The 24,112-nt window shown below is 35.9% G+C and overlaps 1 protein-coding gene across 3 annotated transcripts in view; it reads left to right on the top strand.

The window, feature by feature from the left end:
• Positions 1-24,112, top strand: part of LOC130890083 (alpha-amylase 1-like) — a 72,224-nt gene that overhangs the window by 35,377 nt on the left and 12,735 nt on the right. For 2 of the 3 annotated variants that reach the window (XM_057794031.1, XM_057794032.1), the window contains exon 1: positions 23,748-23,997. The exons of the other annotated variant lie outside the window; for it this stretch is intronic. The gene's annotated coding sequence lies outside the window, so the exon portion shown is untranslated. Of the gene's footprint in view, positions 1-23,747; positions 23,998-24,112 lie in introns of those variants that run through there. 3 annotated transcript variants of the gene reach the window in all.

The following is a 24,112-nucleotide window of genomic DNA, read 5'->3' as shown; positions in this document are numbered from 1 at the left end:
AATACTTTTGTATATCAGTACCAAAGAGATTTGATAGGATTTTGTCATGCCTGCCACTCACCTTTATTTAATACTATGATTGTTTTGTGGCTGTATTGTCCAATTAAGCTGAGTAGTTCTCTTCCGGTTTCTGTTTATTTCTTGTTTTTTTTTTTTTTAATTAAAAAGCTAACAAATAATGGATTTTCATATGATTCTTTCATCTATATATAGTTTGGTTGATCCACTTCCATCACTTTAATTCATCATCGACTGATCTTTATATTCAGCCCACACTCTTCCTGTCTTTCATATCATGTGTATTCTAACAGCAAACTCATGTCCCATTTTGTGTCATTTAAATGTCCCTCTCTCTAGCTCTTTTGATCCTTTTACAGACTCAGTCTCTCACAAAAATCTAAAATGTTTCAAAACAAGATTTGCATGAGAGATTTCATACATCATTTGTCTATCTAAGCCTGGGATACTTCAATCCTTACTCTGTTATCTAGTTTTATCAATCTGAGATAAATTTTCAGATCCATGTTTTTTAAGTTTACTATAATACATTGTACATTTGGAACAGATTCTCATTATTTCTTTTTTTGTTGGTGGGTATCTAGTATTGATTCTATTTCTTAGGCATTTAGAAGAGAGCAAAATGGAATTTGGTTCTTCAAATACTTTTCTTAACTAGCATAGAGAGTTTGTTAGGTTTATGTCTTAAAGTATTAGAGGTAAAATATGTAGTCACTCAGATTTTATTTTTGAGAACCTGTTACACTGGTTTCCACAGTGATTGTTCTTTTGTAAGTTCTTCCCAAGGGGAGGACCTTATGTTTTCCTCCTCACTAGGGCAGCACTAGCTATAAGTTGGTTCATTGGTGATAGTCACTCTGTAGTCGTGAGATAGAACCTAAAGGTATTTTAATTTGTATTTCCTTATAGGTAAATATATTTATTTGTCATTTTATCTCTTATTTTCACAACATAATATTTATCTCCATATTTTATTTTATCCAATAAATGTTTAAATATAAATAAATGTAATTGTTTCCCCCATTTCTTCTTCTTTCTCTAATCTCTACTCTGGTCCATCTTTTCAGTTGATTCCATTCAACCACTTTTTGCAAATTTTGGATCATTTATCTCTCATTATTATCTTTATCATCTTCATCATCATTATCATATTAACAATGGGCTTGGAACATTTGAATTGTATTTGATATGAAAGCCTCATTTCTGAAGGTTCAATGCATCCTGAAAAGTGATAGATACAATCAAAAGTCCTACGAGGCTAGATGCCTATGACTCACAAAAATGGCAACAATACCAAGATTGCCTTACGGTGTAATGTGTCACTCATATTTTGGCAGTAATAAACAACTATCTTTTTTTTTTTACTTTCAACATCTTTTATTATACTGTAAATTGGTACCAAACAGCACCATCCCAACATACAAAGAAGTCCATTAGCAAGCAAGTAACTCCATTGCATGTCCTCCAATGTCTCCTAATGTTAGGTGATACCTTTTTCTTTGATTTAACAAATATTGCTATAAATTTTCAAAATGTCAGGTAATATGTTCATGGATTAGAATATATATAATCAGTGTTGGGAAACTTATGTGTGTGTGTATGCATGTATGTATGAATGCAAAATCCCTGAGTTCTAGGCCAGCCTGGTTCTAGGACTGAGTTAGTTCCAGGACAACCAGAAACCCTTGTCTCGAAAAAACAAATAGACAATAAACAGTGTCATAATAAACCATAAAGTGATGTTTTGAATGAATAATTAAAAAGCTGAGGAGTCCATGTAAGTTCAAAAACTAGTAAACAAAATTAGTGTTACTGCTAAACTAAATTTACTCTTTGAGTCACAGTGAGTAAATACTAATGTATCTATGATAAATGATTAGAAACAAGAAATAAAACCAACTAGAAAACATGAAAAAAAAAGAATGGCTTAGAGGGTCAGGAAGACTTCCAAGAAATGTTGCCCTTGAACGTACTTAGAAAGACAAGTGTTTTCTTTTTTTCTTTTTTAAATTATTATTATTAAAAATTTCCACCTCCTCCCCTCCTCCCATTTCCCTCCCTCATCCCCCCACGTCCCCTCCCCCACCCACTCCAGTCCAAAGAGCAGTCAGGGTTCCCTGCCCTGTGGGAAGTCCAAGGTCCTCCCCCCTCCATCCAGGTCTAGGAAGGTGAGCATCCAAACAGGCTAAGCTCCCACAAAGCCAGTACATGCAGTAGGATCAAAACCCAGTGCCATTGTCCTTGGCTTCTCAGTCAGCACTCATTGTCCGCCATGTTCAGAGAGTCCGGTTTGATCACATGCTCCATCAGTTCGAGTTCAGCTGGCCTTGGTGAGCTCCCATTGGATCAGCCCCACCGTCTCAGTGGGTGGGTGCACCCCTCGCGGTCCTGACTTCCTTGCTCATGTTCTCCCTCCTTCTGCTCCTCATTTGGACCTTGGGAGCTCAGTCCGGTGCTCCAATGTGGGTCTCTGTCTCTATCTCCATCCATTGCCAGATGAATGTTCTATGGTGGTATGCAAGATACTCATCAGTATGGCTATAGGATTGGGCTATTTCAGGCTCCCTCTCATCAGCTGCCCAAGGAACTAGCTAGGGACATCTCCTTGGACACCTGGGAACACCTCTAGAGGCAAGTCTCTTGCTAAGCCTAAAATGGCTCCCTTAATTAAGATATATACTTCCCTGCTCCCATATCTACCCTTCTTCCATCCCAACCCTCCCATCCCCCAAGCTCTCCCCATTCTCCCCTTCTCACTTTTCTCTCCCCATCTCCCCTTACCCCCCACCCCCACCCCCAAGTTCCCAGTTTTTGCCTGGCCATCCTGTCTACTTCCAATATCCAGGAGGATAATTATATGTTTTTCCTTGGGTTCACCTTCTTATTTAGCTTCTCTAGGATCATGACTTATAGGATCTGGCCTTAAGGCTACTCTACAGGAGAAAAATCACATTTTTTTTTTAAATCCTAGCCAACTATTCAGGGCCCGCGATGCTAGGAATGTTAGAAAACATACCACCACCATTCTACTAGACCAGCATAATTCCAAAATGCTTATAAATACTTAATCTTATACACACTGCACATAAAAGAAACTTCTGTTTTTAATGGGCTGTTAATGAAAAATCTCAACTGACCAAAGTACAGAGATCAACTGATATGTGCAGCTCCCCTTGATAGATCCACAACATTAGCTCTACACTGTGGGCTCAGGGAAGATCACAGCAGAGGAGGCAGAAAGATTTTCAGAATCCACAGGACCAGAATGTCTGGTGTAAAATGCTGTCTCCTAGAAATAACATGGAAACTTTACCTGTGATACCTCAAATACAGCACTGCCTAATCAAGATCTAAACAGGTACATTACAAATAGACATGCTAAAGTAGGAGGGGCAAATCTCACAGGGTTCCCACTACCATATAAATCACTAGAAGAAGCTAAAGACTGCTGAGAGAGAGGAAGAATTAGTTTTCCCATGGATCAGCCCATTTTGCTCATATAATATGAAGTGGTCAGTCCTGAAATCACATACATACAAGCCATATTCAATGGATTCAGCAAGTTTTATTTATAGATTTATGCATCCATTATCTATTGTTGAAAATTATTTTTATTGTTTGGAGCTGAGTTTTTTGGTACATTCTTATAATTCCATCATTTGGGAGCAGATGTACAGGCTAGCAAGAGTTTATAAATAGCATACTATATATTCAAAGTACCAGCCTAGCCATGCATACACAGGATCATGCCTCAAGAAATCGATAAACTAAAATATAGTATTTTGATGTATATACTTAACAGTTTGGCTTTTGATCTTTTCTGTGATGTATAGCATTTTCTACCTAAGTTCAAAAGTGAGGCAAAGCAGATGGATAAATAGAAATCTCTGCAGTAGCATGTATGTTTTCTTTTATGTATGTGCCTGAGAGTGGCTTGGAAAAGCCATGTAGTCCAGCTATATACCGCTTGTGAAAACCTTCCACACTGATTACATAGTGGATGTACCAATTTGCTTTTCCATCGGCAGTGAACAGGTGTTCCCAACCTTCGATGTGCAGCAGCATTAGGCATTATTATTGCTACTTTTCTTAGTCCTTTTGATTGGAGTGAGATGAACTATCAATGTCATTTTAATTCGTAAGATCCTTATAAGCCATGAATACAGAGTAGTTGTTTAAATTTTTTCTCAACCATTTGTCTTTCATCTTTTTGAGTATTTTGTTTGGTTCTGAGAACAATTTGTTCACTTCAATTCCTTGTCTGTTTAAATGTTTGTGCTCTTTGCAAATTCTTTGCTTTTAACACTGTATTAGATTTATACCTTATATTTCACTTAGGGTTATTATTGCTGTGATGAGACACTAGGACAAAAGTCAACTTGGGGAGGAAAGGGGAAGGCTTTATTCTACTGCCAGTTCCATGTAACAGTTTTTGTGTGTATGTGTGTGTCTATATTTTTTCAAACATGGGTCCTGTTCTTACCTGGGCTTTGAATACCCAATAAGACTCCATTGGAGAAAGCTACATTTTCTTTTCAGGGCAGTAGATGTCAGTTAGAGATAGTGTCTGGGTTAGGGATAAGGAACTATTTTTACCTCCATTCTTAGACTAAGACCTAATCTGAATTAGATCTGTTCAGGCTCTGTGCATGTTGCTACAGGCCAGAAATGCATCCGTCTCATTGTGTGTAGAAAGTCTCGCTTCCTTGGTGTTATCCATCTCCATTGGGATTACAAGATTCCATAGACAGAAGTCTTCTTAAATAGTAGCTAGCTTGTGTAGTATTGTCAATTTTGGGAACCAAGAGGAAAATCATTTCCTTGGCTTTTTCACCCCTGCTATTTTGCTGATATACTTGGGATGTACTCTTTCTAAATTGTGTGGAGTCTCCATTAATTTCCTGATTACTGTTTTGCAGCTTATTTCAGATTCTTCCTGAAGCTTCTGGTCAACTCAGCTTGAGTATCATCAGCCTTCTGGGCAATACTGTCAATTTCTGTTTGTTTGCAATCATTGCATAAAGATAGATCAGTCTTGAATAAGTTTAATTACCATACAAAAATCAATTCATTTGTACTTTTCATGTTATTGTCTTTCCTCTTATTGCACAGACATATGTGACAAAGACAGCAAAAGTCATAAAGCCCGCACGGCTGCTTGACAAAGCTCCAGCAAGGCTGATCTGCATGATGGTCACTGTGACACTTTTGGTTTTGATCTCCATGTGTTGCATGCTTGAGAGGTTTCTAATATTTGTTCAGGTTCAGGATATTTTATTAATGGAATACTCCCTATGAATCAATGCCTTCTCCCAAGAATGCTGCTTCTCATCTTCCACAGAAAAGTCTTGAGCAATGTGCCCCTCCTCCATTTAGGAAGATATCCTTATCAACTTGAAGGTCTTCCTTATGTCTTGTAGGTTGTGACACACATAAAGAAGACAAAGTTCTCTTTGTGAGGCTCTGAGATATTCTTGAAACATCTGTCCCTCTACTTATTCAGGGACAAGACAATAAAAACAAAATAAACTAAAAATATAAACAAGACTTGATGGGCTAGAGGAGCTGGCTGCAGATCAGGTTGCAAACTGTTTCAGACACTCAGACGACAATGTGGTATATACAGCAACAGAGTTAGACCAGCTGAAGTTATCTCTGTACTATGCAGGGACTTATATAGATGAACAAAGAATGGGGTAGAATGATGATAAAAGAATGTGCTGTCAGGACCTCCCTTTATAGAAAAGTTAGTTTGTGCAGAGTCATTGTGATGTAATATGGCAAAGAACAAAAGAATGCTGGGATTAGACATAGAAACAATTTCTATTAGGATAAAATATAAACATTATGTTATACCAGAAATTGAATAATAACTGTAGAAGCTTTTGCCTGAGGGATTTTCTTGGGCACTCTGACCATAAGAATCAATAACACACTGCTTGGAACATGGCATTCTGTCTGAACTGGCTTGAGATTTTCATTCTTTTAGCATTTTTGAAGCCACAGAAGCTGTCATTCTGGGAATGAGTGTTGGAGTAGGGCCACTTGTTTGTCCCCGGCTGCCAAGAACACAGAAACTGTATTAATTAAATCACTGCATTGCTCATTAGCTCTAGCTTATTTGCTAACTCTTTTTTCTTTTCTTATTTTTTTTATTAATTTTTATTGAGCTCTACATTTATATTTTCCATTCCCAGGTGAATCTATGTATGTTTTTCCTAGCTTCTCTAGGATTGTGAACTATAGTTTTGTTATCCTTTGCTTTACAGCAAGTATCCAATTATGAATGAGTACACATCATGTTCTTCTTTCTGGACCTGGGTTACCTCACTCAGGCTGTGTTTTTCCAGTTCAGTCCTTTTCCATGCAAATTTCAAAGTGTCTTTGCTTTTTACTGCTGAGTAGTACTCTGTTGTTTAAATGTACCACATTTTCTTTATTTATTTTTCAGTTGAGGGGCATCTAGGTTTTTTTCAGGTTCTGGCTATTAGAAATAATGCTGCTATGAACAAAGTTGAACAGATGCTGGACACTCTTATAATTCTTCTTCTTTCTACTGACTAAACAGTTGTTGTTGCAAAATTCTTAATATTTTTCTCTACACTGATGTTTGTTGGGAACAAAAGGGTCCATTCTGGTTTCCTTTTCATTTTTTTCTCTGTTCATTCTTCTTTTTCTTTACTTCATAGAGGGAAATTCCTGTGGCCCTCAACTAAATTGTTGAAATGTTATGATTTATATAATTATTAAGTCATAAATAGGAAATACTGGCTTGAAAATTTTCTACATTATTTTATTCTACCAATCTTGTGCTGATTACTCTGAAATAACTGTTTCATCATGCTGCATTTTGAACTAAATTTTCTATTATTTTCCTGAATGCTAAGAAACACAGCTTTTAAGCACACAAGTAATTTTATGAACCAGTTTAATTACTTAGATAAGGACGTCTAAGAAAAACTACAGCCTACCATTCCTATGAGTCGGCTTCAGAGAGATCAAGGAACCTGCCTATGGAGGATTGTGTACCACCAGTTGTTTTCCTTCTTTGTTTAAAGCACAGAGAACCAGAAAAAAGTCTACTCTCAATGTATAAGCAAAAAAACAGTTAATTCATGGGAAAATTTTTGCAAGCACTTGGAAAGACAAAAATTACAGCTATCTGGATTGCTTGACTTCAGTAGAGACTAAAAATGAGAAAATAAATGACAGTGCTTGGATTTACATTTCTTTTAATAGTACCTTGCAGTCAGTCATTAAAATATACCAATTTTCTATGAGAATAGTCACAAAGGTAATTGTTAAGGCACTGAAGGTAGGTGTGTGTAACATCAGTATGTCTGTGATAGAAATCTTTAAAAAGAAAAGTTAAAGTGATAGTTTGGTCAAAGGAAGTAACAAAATAAAGAAGAATGTGTGGGAACACGTGCAGCACAGTTGTGGATAAAATGATTTCTTATCATTGTTTGTTCTCCAGGAGCACATAAAATATTCTGAGAAACCGAGAACTTTTGATATTAAAATGATAAATGTAATGGAAGAATGTCAAACTTTTACTCTGAGGGTGAGAACACAGCAAGTGCTTACACCAGTATGACTAGAGCCAGTAAAAAAGATAATAATACAGTGATGATAATAATGTTGTTCCAAATAAATACACTGATATTTCACTGAACTCACTAAGATAACTGCATTATTTGCAATAACTAGTTTAATCATGGTAATGACCTTGGAAGTACAATTTACTTTTTTAGTTCATTTTGTTTATAATCGCAACAGTTTCTATTTAGCTCCATTTAACAGATCCATATTATTTTCTTAACATTAGGATACTGTTGATCTAATTTCACATTTTTTTCCTTTCCCACTTGACTCTCTTTTCTAAAATAAATCAATCAAGAATCAGAAGATATATTTTGGAGATTTGCTAGCATGTTATGAGCTTGTTATTGGATCTTTAGATTCATGAGTCTAGCCGAAGCAAGCACTTTTCTTCTCCAGGTCTGTATTTATGTGGATGCAGGTGGTGGTGCAGGGACAAGCAGTACCGGTGGAACTTACTTCAAGGCCAATAACAGGGAATTCCCAGAAGTTCCATATTCTGCTTATGATTTTAATGATAGAAAATGCAATGGAGACATTTATAACTACAATGATGCTAGTCAGGTAATGAGAGAAATATTAATTGGAATAAAGAAGCATAAAGGCTTCTAGGAATGCACAAAGAATTTATGGATAACCATTAGACATATATCCAGAGTCCACAGGCAAAGAGGTCACTATAAAAGAAATCTTGAAAAATAGAAATGGACAAAATGTGCTGGATTTTTGTTGCATGATTTTATAATGATACAACAAAAATCAATAATGAAATGGGGACATGCATTCTTGAACTTGGGTAAAAAAATTAAAACCATGGTTTCATCAATTATATAAACACTTAAGTATTCAAAAATTATTAGAAATAACAATTACTATTTAAAAACAATTTCAATTATTAGGCTATATTTTCACATTTGAAGTACTACTCTTACTTAACTTGTGGAATTTCCTGGAATAGAATCTGAAAAAAATGAAAAATGAAGAAAGATTAAAAATAAAATAAATAATATAAAGAAAGATAGAAAAGGGAGAAAGAGGATATCACAAGTATAGAGAGAAGAGGGAAAAGAGAAATTAGAATAAAGGTAGAGAAAGAAAGAGAAAAAATAGCCAGTTAAAATTCTTACCAATTTTAGCTGATATTTCTGTATCTACCATAAAAAAATATTTTAAAATCTGTGTCCAAATTAAAACATTATTACTTCTCATGTTCTAAGGAAAGAAAGACAATATCCTATGATCTAAGTAAATGCAATAAGAAAATATTCATTTGTTAATGAATGAAGGACTGAATGAAGCAAAGAATTCATAGGCCATACATAACATTTTATACATCAATCATTTTTTTTTAAAAATAGGTCAGAAACAAGATTGCTGGGCAAAAAATTGGGATCTTGGGGGTGGGGTGGGATGGGGGTAAGGGGAGATGGGGAGAGAAAAGTGAGAAGGAGAGGATGGGGGGAACTTGGGGAATTGGGATGGTTGGGATAAAGGAAGGATGGATATGGGAGCAGAGAAGCATATATCTTAATTAAGGGAGTCATCTTAGCATTGGCAAGAGACTTGAACCTAGAGGGGCTCCCAGGTGCCCAGGGCAATGTCCCCAGTTAGTTCCTTGGGCAGCTGAGGATAGGCAACCTGAAATGGCCCTATCCTATAGCCATACTGATGAATATCTTGCATATCACCATAGAACCTTCATCTGGCGATGGATGGAGATAGAGACAGAGACCCACATTGGAGCACCGGAATGAGCTCCCAAGGTCCCAATGAGGAGCAGAAGGAGGGAGAACATGAGCAAGGAAGTCAGGACCGCGAGGGGTGCACCCACCCACTGAGACAGAGGGACTGATCTATTTGGAGCTCACCAAGGCCAGCTGGACTGGAAATGAAAATGCGTGGGATAAAACCGGACTCTCTGAACACGGTGGACAATGAGGGCTGATGAAAAGCCAAGGACAATGATACTGGGTTTTGATTCTACTTCATGTTCTGGCTTTGTGGGAGCCTAGCCAGTTTGGACACTCACCTTCCTAGACCTAGATGGAGGGGGGAGGACCTTGGACTTTCCACAGTGCAGGGAACACTGACTGCTCTTCGTACTGAAGAGGGAGGGGGAAAGGAGTGGGGGGAGGGGGAGAGGAGTGGGAGGCAGGGGAGGGAAATGGGAGGCTGGGAGGAGGCGGAAATTTTTTTTCAATAAAAAATAAAAAAATAGGTCAGAAATTGTCATCTGTCTGGCCTTCTGCATCTTGCACTTGATAAAGATTATGTTCATGGCAAGGTGGCTGACTACATGAACCATCTCATTGACATTGGTGTAGCAGGGTTCAGACTTGATGCTGCTAAGGACATGTGGCCTGGAGAAATAAAGGCGATTTTGGACAAACTGCATAACCTAAATATACAATGGTTCTCTCAAGGAAGCAGACCTTCCATTATTGAAGAGGTAAAGTAATACATGTATGTATATATGAATGACAACAGTTTTGCTAGCCAGAAGATGAATGGAAGATTTTATTAAACATAATTTCAATAGGTTAGTGTCTGAGTACCTTATTAAATGTATAATTTATTTAGCTCCCTTTTATTTAGATATAATAGACTTAATTATTTTTCCAGAATAAGGCTTTAAATGAGTTAGAGAATTTGTGTAGGCTGTGATACTACTGGATCAATTAGTGTGTACTCAGGGACGATTATGCCAGGCAGAAAGTCTTATTCATTGACTCCAGCCTCTCTTTCCAAATTTGACTCTTGTCTGAGGTATTATTCATTGTGTAAAATTTGGGTAAACTGTCTTTAGCTCTAATACCTAACAATTCTCACAGACTTACCTGCAGGCAAAACACCATGCACATAAAATGAAAGTAAAAACAAAAACAAAAAACAAACAAAATATGATGTGCAGAATAAAACAACATGAAGGTAAAAAGAAGTAAGAGAAAATAATTGCAAATACTCTGACTGGTAAGCAATTCATGCTTGGACTACACAAAGGGCCTTTATAACTCCTTATAAATAACAAATCCATTATCTGATTTAAGGTATAAGAAAAAATACATGATATATTCCTCTTGAACATGAGTACCATAATATCAGGATGACATAAGTAAATCATGTTTAAGTATAAAAAATACAGTAAGTCAATACCACAAGAAATTTAATCCAATAACACAAACATCTATTTAATATTTAATATGTAATTAAATAAATGTTTAAAAATAATTTATAATAATTTAATACATAATATTAAATATTGTTTTAATAAAATCATGTAACCTTAGCATGGCTTGATTGCTTCAGAAAAGTCCTATCTTCTTAAAAGGTTACATTCTGAGGGCTGGTCTTAGTCCTTCAATTTTTTTTTTTTAAATTTAGTTTCAATGTTTTTAGTTTTGCAAGGTGATGTAAACAATTTAGTTCTTCACAGTTTTCCTTTTGAGATAAGCACAAAGGAAAGATGTAAAGTACTCAATAATTTGTTGAAAGTTCTAATGAATGAGAAAAGTCAATATAAAGAAATAAAGAACACAGATAGAAGAAATGAAGTTAAAATATTTGTACTTTCTTATGCTATAATCATTTATTAAGAAAACCCTAAAGATGGCTACAAAACCCTGTGTAACTAATTCATTTAGCGATGACATAACTAAATTTTTATATTTATATACTAGAAAGGTAAAAGTGACTTTAAATATATTTTCAGGATAATATTAGAAATATAAAATAATTAACAATAAATGTATCAAGTAGACCTGTACAGTAAGAATTATTAAACATTTCAGGAACAAGATGTTTAAGTTATTCAAATAAAATCAAGGCCTTAATAATATAGTGTAGAATGGCATTTTAAAGTTCCAAAGAGTGGCAAAGTCAAATATTATGAATAAAATGTAGAAGCAGCACAGCTATTTGATGACTTCATGTATTAAATGTTATTTTCACTTTGAACAAGGATTTGAAAAATTGGCAAGTATTTATAATGTCTATGAATATAATATAAATGATTTTTTTAGTTATAAGCACATATGATATAAAAACTGTTTATGGAAAATGCTGTTCATACTTTCTCATCAGAGTTTGTTCAAAATGAAAACAAATGTGTACTAGTATCTGATTGGATAACCATATGATGGTACATTAATTCCACAGAATGTCACATAGCAATATGGAGCATAAGACTATCTAATATACATTTAGTGACTGTCATCTTCATCTAGTTTTGGGGGCCTGGCCAATCCCCCCTTTTTAAGTAATTCAGTCAAAACACCCAGCCAACTCCTTATAGAACTGCTACACTCTTGTAACATTATGTCCAACCTAAATGTCTATGTTTAGGGAAAGACAGCCATTATAATCCAAAGGTCATTGAAGCAAAATTTATTCATCTCACAATTTATTCCTTCATTCAGGGAAACAATCCAACTTAATAAGACAAAAATCCACTTGGCTTTGATTAATTTCTTCATGTGTCTTAGAGTTGATTGAACTGCTTCTGGTCAGGTGGATGTGAAGGTTGTAGGAGGAGCTGCTTGTTTGTCTCAGCTACCCAAACAAAATAATCACATAGAAATTGTGTTAATTAAAACATTTGCTTGCCCATTATCACTAGCTTCTTTATGGCTAACTCTTATATTAATCTAACCCATTTCTATTAATCTATCAATGCCATGTGGCAGTGGCTTACTGGCAAAGATTAGGCATGCCTTACTCTGGCAGCTCCATGGATTCTCTCTGACTCTGCCTTCTTCCTCCCAGCATTCTGTTTAGTTTTCCCTGCCTGCTTATGTTATGCCCTATTAACAGGCCAAGGAAATTTCTTTATTCATTAATGGTAATCACAGCACACAGAGGGGACTTCCACATCACCTCCCTTTTTCTGTTTAACTAAAAAGAAGGCTTTTCCTTTAACATAGTAAAATTACATATAACAAAACAGGTATCAAGTCAGAATTACAGTTACAATATTGATATCTACTTTCTATCTATTCTTCAACACCATCAAAGACTCCAGAAGGATATAATATTACCTAAGTTAACAGAAAGTGCATTGCAAGCAACTTCCAAAATTCTAGAATTGACAGAGACATCTTACTGCCTGAACAGTCACCCAAATTCTTCTGCACCATTGGTTCATCCATCTTCAGTCTACAGGTCATATTCTCCAGCAGACTACCTAAACATATGCTCATATCTGGGTATACACACAATTTCATAATATAATTAGTTAAAGAATATTTAACATGAACAGCCACATAAGATATAAAATTAAATTTAAAAATTCTCCCTCAACAAAACATATATATCATTGTTAAACGAGAAACCTGCAATATTATTAGAACTATGTCAAAGGGGCTGGAGAAATGGATCAGGCTTTAAGAGCACGGGTTGCTTATCCAAATGTCCCAGGTTCAATTCTGAGCACCCATGTAGCAGTTCACGATTGTCTGCAGTTCCAGTTCCAGTGATCTGACATCCTCACACAGACATGCATGAAGGCAAACACCAATGTACATCAAATAAACATACCTTTAAAAAGAGAGTGTCACAAGTTAATAAAAACAGACACAAGAATTTTCATAAATAATGTTAGGTTCATGATCTGATGCTTGCTTCTCTTCTTTATGATGCTTTGTGCATTTACTTTACTAGCCAGTTCCACATCAGAATAAGGTCCTTCTCTTTGTTAGTGGTATGACTTTCAATCTCATTAAGCATGACATTTTCATCTGTGTTGACAGATGAAATTAAGCATTGGCCTACATGGCCTACATGCAATTATAACTATTTCCAGCCCTGTGCTCTAGCATGACAAAGATGTAACTTTATGTTACAGTACAAAACTAGCCTTGGCTTACCAGAGTTAATGTTCAGTTTCTTATCACAAGTCTCCGTAGGGATTTGTTTGTATCACTACATGGTTTAATTTGTTTGAAAAATTAAATTACTTCAAATATTTTGCAATAGTGATTTTATTTGTTGAATTTCAGTGGAAGCATGGTAAGTTCTCTAATTCTTATTAGGAAAATAAGCAAGGAGTGTAATCATATATATCTGACCTTCTATCCTTGTCAGAATTTGAAAGTTTATTTCTTTCATCAGCTTTAAGTCACAAAAGGACTTTTGAATTAACTTTATAAACCTGACAATGACAATCTTAGTTCTATACTCCCCTAAGTTTTGATTGGTAAGTTAATAACATGCTATTCATTATACTTGACATGATGACATATGAATGACAGAGCAACAAATAAATATATGCAGAGATCATGGGTGTAAAGAGTCAGTATTGAAAGTAAGCTCGAGAACAAATACTGGTGTAGAAGGTTGATACTGCTGGCTAAATAAATGATTAAGAGACCCGTCCCAGTGCTGCCAAGACAGAGAAATTAAGCATTGGCATACATGGCAGGCAGCTGTGAGTGCCTTTTTGATGGGCCTTCCTGAAGTGGGCCATGTGGAATTGGAAGGAGAAACCATTTTTAACTGAACTATGAGCACAGCTGGACATTCTCTTGTTGTTCCACCCCAGTAATTCTCTGATAAATGACTCAGTGATGGATAGGCAGTTGTGTTTTTATCTTGGAGTGTCTTTGTTTATAGTCCTTAGTATGGGAGACTGAACTGGAGTCATAGATGGAGTTCATGTGTCTGATAGTTCTCTTATTTTTGAACTATCCATGGGAGGGAATTGTTATTGGCACTAATAAATAATTTACCAGTGGTGGCCTGTGCTGTGCTGGCAGGTGGGTGTTTACTTGTATATACAGGACATTCTACTTTGGCACTTACTCTCAAGATGTAGTTTCTTGAGGCAAACTTCTCCTTATTAAATCAATTCATGCAGGCAAAGCATAGCCTGAATGTTACTATTCTGTCCAACAGAGTAGACAAAGACAGGGCATAGGCGTTTCTCCATATATATTTAAAGAGATTCTACAAAACCCAACTTTGATAGTAAAAATTTACAAATAGACCATGTGGAAGTAGGATTAATAGAAATGTTAGTTTCAGTGATACCATTTATATAGTTTTTTAAGTTACAAAAAATGGGAAGACACTACCCAAAACAAATCCCTAAGAAGTCAAACATAGTTTAGAGTTGCATCTTTTATGACTTGCGTTTCTGATAAATACAGCACATTTACACCAAAGGAATAAGCAAATTTTAAAATTGGTTTTTTATATTTTCCCTTTACTTAAACTTTACAAAATTAAAATTTTACTGTTAGAAGTGATAAAACATGCACTTTTCTAAATAGGAACAAATATAATGTAAATATCGACCACATATTAGGAAGAGGAAAAACTTAATAGTTAAAAGAGAAAACAATTAACCTAGAAACTACATAGAAATTTCCTTCATAGCCTCCCAGTACAGAGGAAAGGAAGACAAGACATAGATGTATGTCTGTCAATGGAGTACTGAGAACTTAAGCAGTCCAAACAGATGTTAGCATGTCGGGAAAGCATAGTAAATCTCATCTCTTCATATTGTATCTTATCAAATATATTTTAAGAACTCTCAACTATTAGTCAGGGGTTTTTCCCTTAGCTTATTTTCTTTTTTGTTACTCTTCTTCTTCTTCTTCTTCTTCTTCTTCTTCTTCTTCTTCTTCTTCTTCTTCTTCTTCTTCTTCTTCTTCTTCTTCTTCTTTTTGTTATTAGTACTTAAGTGTTTTTAGCCCCGGTGTATGAACTGGCTTTGTGGATCCCATTCCCTGTGGTAGGGATACCTTGCTCAGCCTAGTTACAGGGGCAGAGCCTTGGTCTAGCCTCAGTGTGATATGCCAGACTTTGTTGACAGCCCATAGGAGTTCTTACACTCTATAAGGAGCTAATGGGGGTGGAGTGGGTGAAGAAAGTGTAGCAGGGGGATGGGAATGAAGGAGAACTGGAATTGGTATGCAAAATAGAGATGGTTTAAAAAATAAAATTAATTTATTTTTATAAATATGTGTGTGTGTAAATAAATTATATAAATAAGTATACCTGAATATATGTGTGTACATCATGTAGGTGTTAGAGTCCATTTGTTCAGAAAATGGTATTGGATGTCCTGAAAGTGGAGTTACTGGTGAGTGTGAACTTCCATGTATGTACAAGAAACTTAATCTGGGTCCTCTGCAAGAGTAATAAATGCTTCTAAGTTTTTTTCTCCAGCTCCAAGAAACATACAAATAAAAATACAAGCATTTGACATTTATAAAGATTTCTGGTCATAAACACAAAATATTTTAAAGTTGTAACTGCAGACAGAAGTTTCCATCCTGTCCAGTCTCGTAACTGTTCAATCCCAAAGAAACACACAGACTTATAATAGGTGTAAATTTTTTGAACTATGAGCTCAAACTTATTATTAACTAGCTCTTATAACTTAAACTAACTCATAATTCTGGCCTATGTGTAAGCACACGGCTTTCTACATTTTCTAAGTGAGGAATTCTCATCTTACTTTCTTTGCGTGTAGCTGGTGGCTACATCTGTTCCTTTGTACTTCCCAAAATTCTCAGTCTGGTGTCTCTGCCTATAATCCCTGCCTGGCTACTGGTCAATCAGCATTTTATTATACCAATATGAGTGACAAATCTTTACAGTGTCCAAAAGCATTATGCCACAGCAAGTGACTGGTGAAAATATTTTTACATGGAATGCTTATAAAATACCACAGATGTCTTCAGAATATCTTCAAAGAACTGAAATAAATTATTTTGACGACACTATTTATGTAGTAATTTGAACAATAAACATAAAAAACAGAGTCAGTTTTAGAACACCAAGTAACAGAATTTGTCTGAGGAGATAGTCACCCAAAAAGCAATAAATTAGTTTGGATGCCTAGTGTAATCCTAGATGGAATTTCTGAGCTATTAGATAAATAAGTAGAAAGCAAATTGACAAACACATGGGCTAATCTACACTATTTTCCCCCATTTCTAAAGATGATTTCTTTTAGGATTAAATATGAGGATAGTTTAAGAATGAACACAGGGTCTATATACTTAGAAGAAATGTCCGCTTGTCTTAATGTCACTTTACTTTCTCTGGCAAATAGCATCGATGTTTCTTTGAATTTCAAAAATCTGCATGATGTAATCTCCATAACAGAATAGAAACAGAATGCATAATATCTACTGTGGCAACAGGAAAATTATATTACATAAACAATGTTTAAGTAGACAAGACATTAAAAAGAAAAAATTAATAATTCAGTAAGAATGTACATTTAGGCTGGGCAGTGGTGGAGCACACCTTTAATCCCAGTACTCAGTAGGCAGAGGCAGAAGGATGTGAGTTCGAGGCCAGTATGGTCTACAGTGTAAGTTCTAGGACAGCTAGGGCTGTTACATGGAGAATACCTGTCTCAAAAACCAAAAATGTGTATTTAAATGCAAATATATATTAGTACGGTATTCCAATATAAGAAAATTGTTTCTGTTAAAAACACAAGCATTTCCAGGTAGGATTTTAAAAACTGATAAAAGTTGTTGATGAAAATAAAATGCTATAATAAAAAGCACCCATTTACACTGTGGCAACAACAGCAAGACAAACAGACAAATAAGTGTAGTAAGGGCTGCGGGCCTCTTCCCACAGCCCGGCTCATGGTTGCCTGGCTAGCTTATGCCCCAAAATAACGACACACAAACTCTATTCTTTTAAACACTGCTTGGCCCATTTCTATTCATGTATGTAGCACCCCAGGTGCGCTTACCGGGAAGATTCTAGCCTACATCCATCCTGGGTTGGAGTTTCATCGCGTCTGCTCTGGAGAGGAGAGCATGGCGTCTGTCTCTGAGAGGAGCTGCCTTGCATCTGAGCTCACTTCCTCTTCCTCCCAGCATTCTATTCTGTCTACTCCACCCACCTAAGGGGTAGCCTATCAAATGGGCCAAGGCAGTTTGTTTATTGACAAATGACCTTCCTCCATCATTTCCCTTTTTTCTGTTTAAACAAAAAAAAAAAAAGGAAGGCTTTAACTTTAACATAGCAAAATTACATATAACAAAACAGTTATCAAGTAAAAATTACAATATTTACATCTATTTTATCTTTATCATAACTAAAGAAAACTATAACTATCTATCTATTATTCAACTCCATCAAAGACTCCAGAAGAATACAATATTACCTAAGCAAACAAAAAGTAAGCAACTTCTAAACTCTAGAAATGACAGAGACATCTCACTGCCTGGACAGTCACCCAAAGTTCCTCTGTACCGTTGGGGCATCCATCTTCGGCCTAAAGGTCCATAGTATCCAGAGACATTTCCATGAAGCTGGAAATTTCAAAGGCAGTTCAGTCACTATCTGCTGTGTCCTGCAGAATGTCTCGCAGACTCCTTCATGAATCAGGAACCCCGAAAGATCATCTCACCATTAGGCAAGTTCAGTAGTCCTCTCTCTGTGGGTTCTCTATGTCCAGTTTATACAATAGTCCAGGCAAGAGCAGTTTCTTGCCCAAATAGCTATCAAACTCCATAAGGTGCCTCTTCGATGCCCATCTTCTTTCTTCTTGAAGTAGATTGGTGCTGCCAGGAGCAGATGTGTCTCATTGTCATGAAAAACCTTAAGTTATTAAAACACTTAAAATGCCATATTTTATAATCTTTGAAAGATATGAAGAATGCCTATTTAAAATATATCTATGTGCATCTAGAAAATCTAACTAACATGACTACAAGCTTGACTATTATTGATAATTATCTATTAACAACCTATATACATTACATTTTTAAGTGAACTACACAATCACAATACCTTAATCAATATCAGAAATACATATACATATAATAAAATTGACCTTAAATTAATATCAGTAAACCAAGATTCATATCAATGCAAATTATTCACATCTATATCATCTCCCCCTTTAAATGTAAAAGAACATTTATAAACAATATGTGGGAACATGGGCGCAGTTTTTTCTCTCCAAACTGCTTCCTGCTGAATGGGGGCGCTGTTATTCGGGTCTTTTATGGGATAACCTGTCTGCTAGGTTCATCTCAGTTGGCAGTTGAGCGAAGCAATTTTTTAAGGGTGTTCACAGCAACCCTTCAGGAGGGCGTGGTCTATCATACCATATCGTGATCAAAGAAGCAATCCACAGTGTCTCATCTTCTGTGAAAACAAAAGAAACTCTTTTCCAAAGTATCATATCCTTAGATCCAAATTCTGAAGTCAAGGTATTTTGAAAATATCTATCTTGGATTAGTTCAGCAGCATTTATAAACAAATGTCTTTTAGCAGATGTTGCTCTTTCCTCAGCATTCAAACAATTCAAAGAGAGCATAATAGCATACAGTATCAAGATTTTCTGTGTACTTTCCATCTTTGTGCGGCTTTATTTTAACTCTATTTTGTTTATTTTTACTTTTGTTTTATATTTTCTGTATATCTTTGTCCTGGAATAACTCTTTAGACCAGGCTGTCCTTGAACTCTCAGAGATCTGTCTGTCTCTGCCTCCCAGGCATTGGGATTAAAGGCGTGTGCTACCACACCTTGAAGTCACAGAGGTCAATCTCCCTCTGTCTCCTAAGTGTTGGGATTAAAGGTGTGTACTACCACACCCAACTGCTTTCTTCCTTATTTTTTTTAAGAACTTTTAGCCTGCATATACTTTTAACACACTGTAAACAATTTAGAAATTTTCTTTGTCTTTGAATCTCTCTTTACTGTATATCTCTCTTTTTCTGACCACACGAGCCTTTAAATTACTGAGCAATATGGGTAGGATTAAAGCCTTGGCTTTGCCAGCTAAATCCAGGCCATTCCTTAGCTTTCCAGCCTCATGGCGGAGGTACCGGCTGTAGCCATGTTTACCACCACAACTCTGTGGCGTTTCAAGGTCTTTGCCAACAAGCAAACTGCAGCATTACATCCACAGACAACAATCAAGTCCTCTCTCTGTAGTCGGCCCTCCTGCCTCAAACAGTCAAGAGTTTGCCCTGGCAGGATGGCCCAGAAAGCCGGCATTTTAAAACAGCACAACTTTTTTCCTGCTACGGCTGAAAACCGAAAAGCATGCCTTCAGCTTTTCACCAACACCGTTTTAAGTATTTCGTGGCAGGACCTCTTAAATGAGCTGCAAGGTTTCACAGCTGAAGCTGAGTCAGGAAGCCTCTCTTAGATGAGTGCACTTGCTTGCCTCTAGCAAGCAGAGCAGACCCGAGAAATTGCTGCTACCAAGAAAACACGCTTTACTCTATTCTTTCCCAAGCTTTCTCAGGCTTTCTGTAGATTCAGTGCCCCATGTCTGGGCGACATCTGTAGTAAGGGCTGCGGGCCTCTTCCCACAGCCCGGCTCATGGTTGCCTGGCTAGCTTATGCCCCAAAATAACGACACACAAACTCTATTCTTTTAAACACTGCTTGGCCCATTTCTATTCATGTATGTAGCACCCCAGGTGCACTTACCGGGAAGATTCTAGCCTACATCCATCCTGGGTTGGAGTTTCATCGCGTCTGCTCTGGAGAGGAGAGCATGGCGTCTGTCTCTGAGAGGAGCTGCCTTGCATCTGAGCTCACTTCCTCTTCCTCCCAGCATTCTATTCTGTCTACTCCACCCACCTAAGGGGTAGCCTATCAAATGGGCCAAGGCAGTTTGTTTATTGACAAATGACCTTCCTCCATCAAATAAGAAGAAAAACCCAGTGAATATAGCTATGTGAATTTCACACAAAGTAAATTAGAGCCCAAATTAATGGCCATGGTAAATCTTTTATATATAAAAATATTTTACTCTGGCTAGAAATCTACCAATTTCCAAATCTTTGCATCAATTTTACATTTCAAAAGAACAAGGTAAAGGGGGTAAGAGATTATAATTTTTTTTTTTTTTTTTTTGGTTTTTCGAGACAGGGTTTCTCTGTGGTTTTGGAGCCTGTCCTGGAACTAGCTCTTGTAGATCAGGCTGGTCTCGAACTCACAGAGATCCGCCTGCCTCTGCCTCCCGAGTGCTGGGATTAAAGGCGTGCGCCACCCACCACCGCCCGGCACCACAAATAATTATTAAGGACCAAATGAACATGTCAGATAGTGAGTCTTCTAAAGAATTTGAACAGTACAGTACTCTTCGGTCAACAGGACTAAGATCACATAGGAAACATTTATTCTTGTATTCATCTCATTTTTATACCGTGAACATTTATTACTTGAAACTTTCCTGTTATAAGAAAGGTTCTAATAATGGACAATGAGGACTACTGAGAACTCAAGAACAATGGGAATGGGTTTTTGATCCTACTGCACGTACTGGCTTTGTGGGAGCCTAGGCAGTTTGGATGCTCACCTTACTAGCCCTGGATGGAGCTGGGTGGTCCTTGGACTTCCCACAGGGCAGGGAACCCGGATTACTCTTAGGGATGATGAGGGAGGGGGACTTGATGGGGGAGGGGAAGGGAAATGGGAGGTGGTGACGGGGAAAAGGCAGAAATCTTTAATAAATAAATAAAGAAATAAAAATAATAAAAAAGAAAGGTTCTAATTAGCATGTGTGAATGTTTCTCTGTACCTTTCTGAATGAAAAAAAAGTATGTTAAGCTATATTATGCAATTTTACCACCTTTTCCCGTAGAAATGTTCTACTCATTTTATACCAAATTTCTTTCTATTTTCCCTTTTATTTAGTAACTAGAATTCTTATGTTTTCATTGTTTTTATAATACATTCTTAAATTATTCTTCTAATCTAGTGCTTAACTTTTAGTGTTTGTTCTGGTACAAGTTTAGGTATGTATAAGTAATTAGGGTAGTACCACAGGTTTTTAGAATTATTTTTTCAACCATTTACTTCATACAATTGTTAATTTTAAAATTTAATATTTTAGCACATGCCACTTGTCTATATTTACTTCTCATCTTCTATAAATGTTAAATAAGAACAAATGTATGTGACTTCAAATAACAGCCACACAAAAAATAAGACAGTATGGTGTATTCCATTGTGTTCTTGTTACTATGGCTTTGTAATATTGTAATATAATTTCAAATACTGCATTGTGATGCCTAAAGTGTGCTCTTTCTTAGGAAGCTTTTGTGATCGTCTGAATTTCTATATGAATTATAGGAATTATTTTCTAGTTGTTGAATAATATCATTAAACTTGTAATGAGTATTGCATTGATTCTGCAGATCACTTTCTATAATGCATCATTTCTACAGTATTAATTATGTCAGTCCATGAGTTTCTTAGTTAGAGTTTCTATTAATGTGCTGAAATGCCATAACCAAAAAAACTGGGGTGTAAAGGGTTTATTTAGTTTACAATTCCATATGACAGCACATCATAGACAGAATCAGGGCAGGGACTTACTCTCTATGGCTTTCTTAGCCTGCTTCTTATAGAAGTATAAGTAATAAGGGTACTGTCAGACCAGATATGGCAATGGCACAACCCACAGTGGGCTGGGCTCTCCCACATAAGTGACACACATACATACTTTTGGTATCAGAATGGCAATATCTCCATAGAATGAGTTTGCAGTGATTAACAATTAATAATACAAAATAATTAACAAAATATCCTATAAAAATAATGGTGTATAATGATAGATTTATCAATGTTGAAAGTTTATAATTTTTCGAAACTTGAGCTAAAGACATATCTCAAAGCTAGATTGCTTTGTTAGCAAAGAAAAAGTCCCAGATTTATCTTCAAGACAGTAAAAGGAATTAGATAAAAATGATAATTATATTGGTTTTCTATAACAGTGTGGAAATCACTAAATTAAATTATTCTAAAATTTTCTTTTATTGTTAACGTTTTGAAACACTTGGATTTATTATACATTTGTCATCATACAACCCATGAGAAGTTAATGCTATTAGAACATGTTGTGAATTAAATTGATTACTGGAACAAAATATCTTTATTAATCAGTAAGAAAGTATTATGTTTTAGTAAAAAAAAAAAAAACCCTGAAAGCTGTCAATGCCTTGTAAATGTCAAACTTGATTTTCATGTTCGTCTAAAATCAAAAATAGAATTCTTAGAAGTCTCTTTGTCATGAAAGGAAAGAGAAGAAAAAGTTCATTTTTAACATGTGCAATTTTGGAGGTCTTTAAGTAAAACATTTTTCTACGTTTAATTGTCAGCATTACATATTCATTCTCAGGTGTGTATGTAATAATATAAATGCAAAAGAATTAAATCCTCCCTAGACATAATACATTTCTCTGTGTAATGTTGAAGAGTAATGTAACAGAAGCATGTAATCTCATTTTGAGTGAACATTTTAACCAAGAAAACTGACTACAATGTTCACTTTCATTATCTTCAAATTTTTTCTATATTCCAAGCTATTTTCTTTTCTTTTTTTTTTTTTTTTTTTTTTTTTTTGGTTTTTCGAGACAGGGTTTCTCTGTGGTTTTGGAGCCTGTCCTGGAACTAGCTCTGTAGACCAGGCTGGTCTCGAACTCACAGAGATCCGCCTGCCTCTGCCTCCCAAGTGCTGGGATTAAAGGCGTGCGCCACCACCGCCCGGCCAAGCTATTTTCAACAATAAAAAATTATCTGATTTTATCAAGGCAACTATTAAAGGACAAGGTAGGAAGAGGTATGTCACTCTGGACTGTTTGGATTAGACTTATGACTGCAATATTTCCTGTTATATGAGTTTGAAACAATCTCACCACCACCTTGATCCATAACTTTCTTTTCTCATTCTAAGTGTACTGATGATTACAATTCATCTCTACAGGTGTATGAGGAAACATGTCACTAAACATTAAGAGTTTTTCTTAGAAGTTTTGTGTTTTTTAAAAAGTCATGTTAACAATAGTTTTATTATTTGATAAATGAGCACATCGCAAATTCTATGAACTTAATATTGTCTTCAAGCATCACATTGTGGGTGCTAAATTTAGACCTAACAATAGGCATTTGATCCAGTGAGATTGTTCCCATTAAGGTCTCATCCATCTTATTGATTCAGTTTTTCTCACTAATTAGAGACAAGAAAAGCTGATCTTTAAAATTATTTTATAGTCTCATACCCTTGTAATTTACATAAATGACTCAGAAGAAAATTTGAAAGTAGGAGGATAGGTTGAATATTGAGAAAACAAACTGGTGACTTATGTTGCAATACAAGAGGTGGCAAAGCAGCAGCTGAGGGAAGGCAGTGGCTTGTTAAGGACACCAGGGTGGTGGTGCCCAGTCCACCATCAGTCACCTTGGAGATCAGATTACAATGCTGACAGAAATCATATTAATAATTATATAAAGTTTTCAAGAGTGAATGTTGAAAGGATGAGATTATAGAAAATCACAAAACTCAAAATCTGGTCTTTTTTTTTTTTTTTCAACTGAAGAGAAACTGAAACCAAAACTTTGAAATTCCACTTGTTTTATAAACTGGCAAACACTGAACGGTAGGTCTGAATGATTTTTATTTATACAAGTTACTGTGGTAATTTTAAAACTACATGCATTTTTTTACTTTCCACCTGTTTGTACTTAAGTAAACGTTGTTCGTGTTCCATTATT

The sequence above is a fragment of the Chionomys nivalis genome, chromosome 18 (assembly GCF_950005125.1).
Source record: "Chionomys nivalis chromosome 18, mChiNiv1.1, whole genome shotgun sequence".
Lineage (NCBI taxonomy): Eukaryota > Metazoa > Chordata > Mammalia > Rodentia > Cricetidae > Chionomys > Chionomys nivalis.
This window is presented reverse-complemented; position numbering and strand designations above follow the sequence as displayed.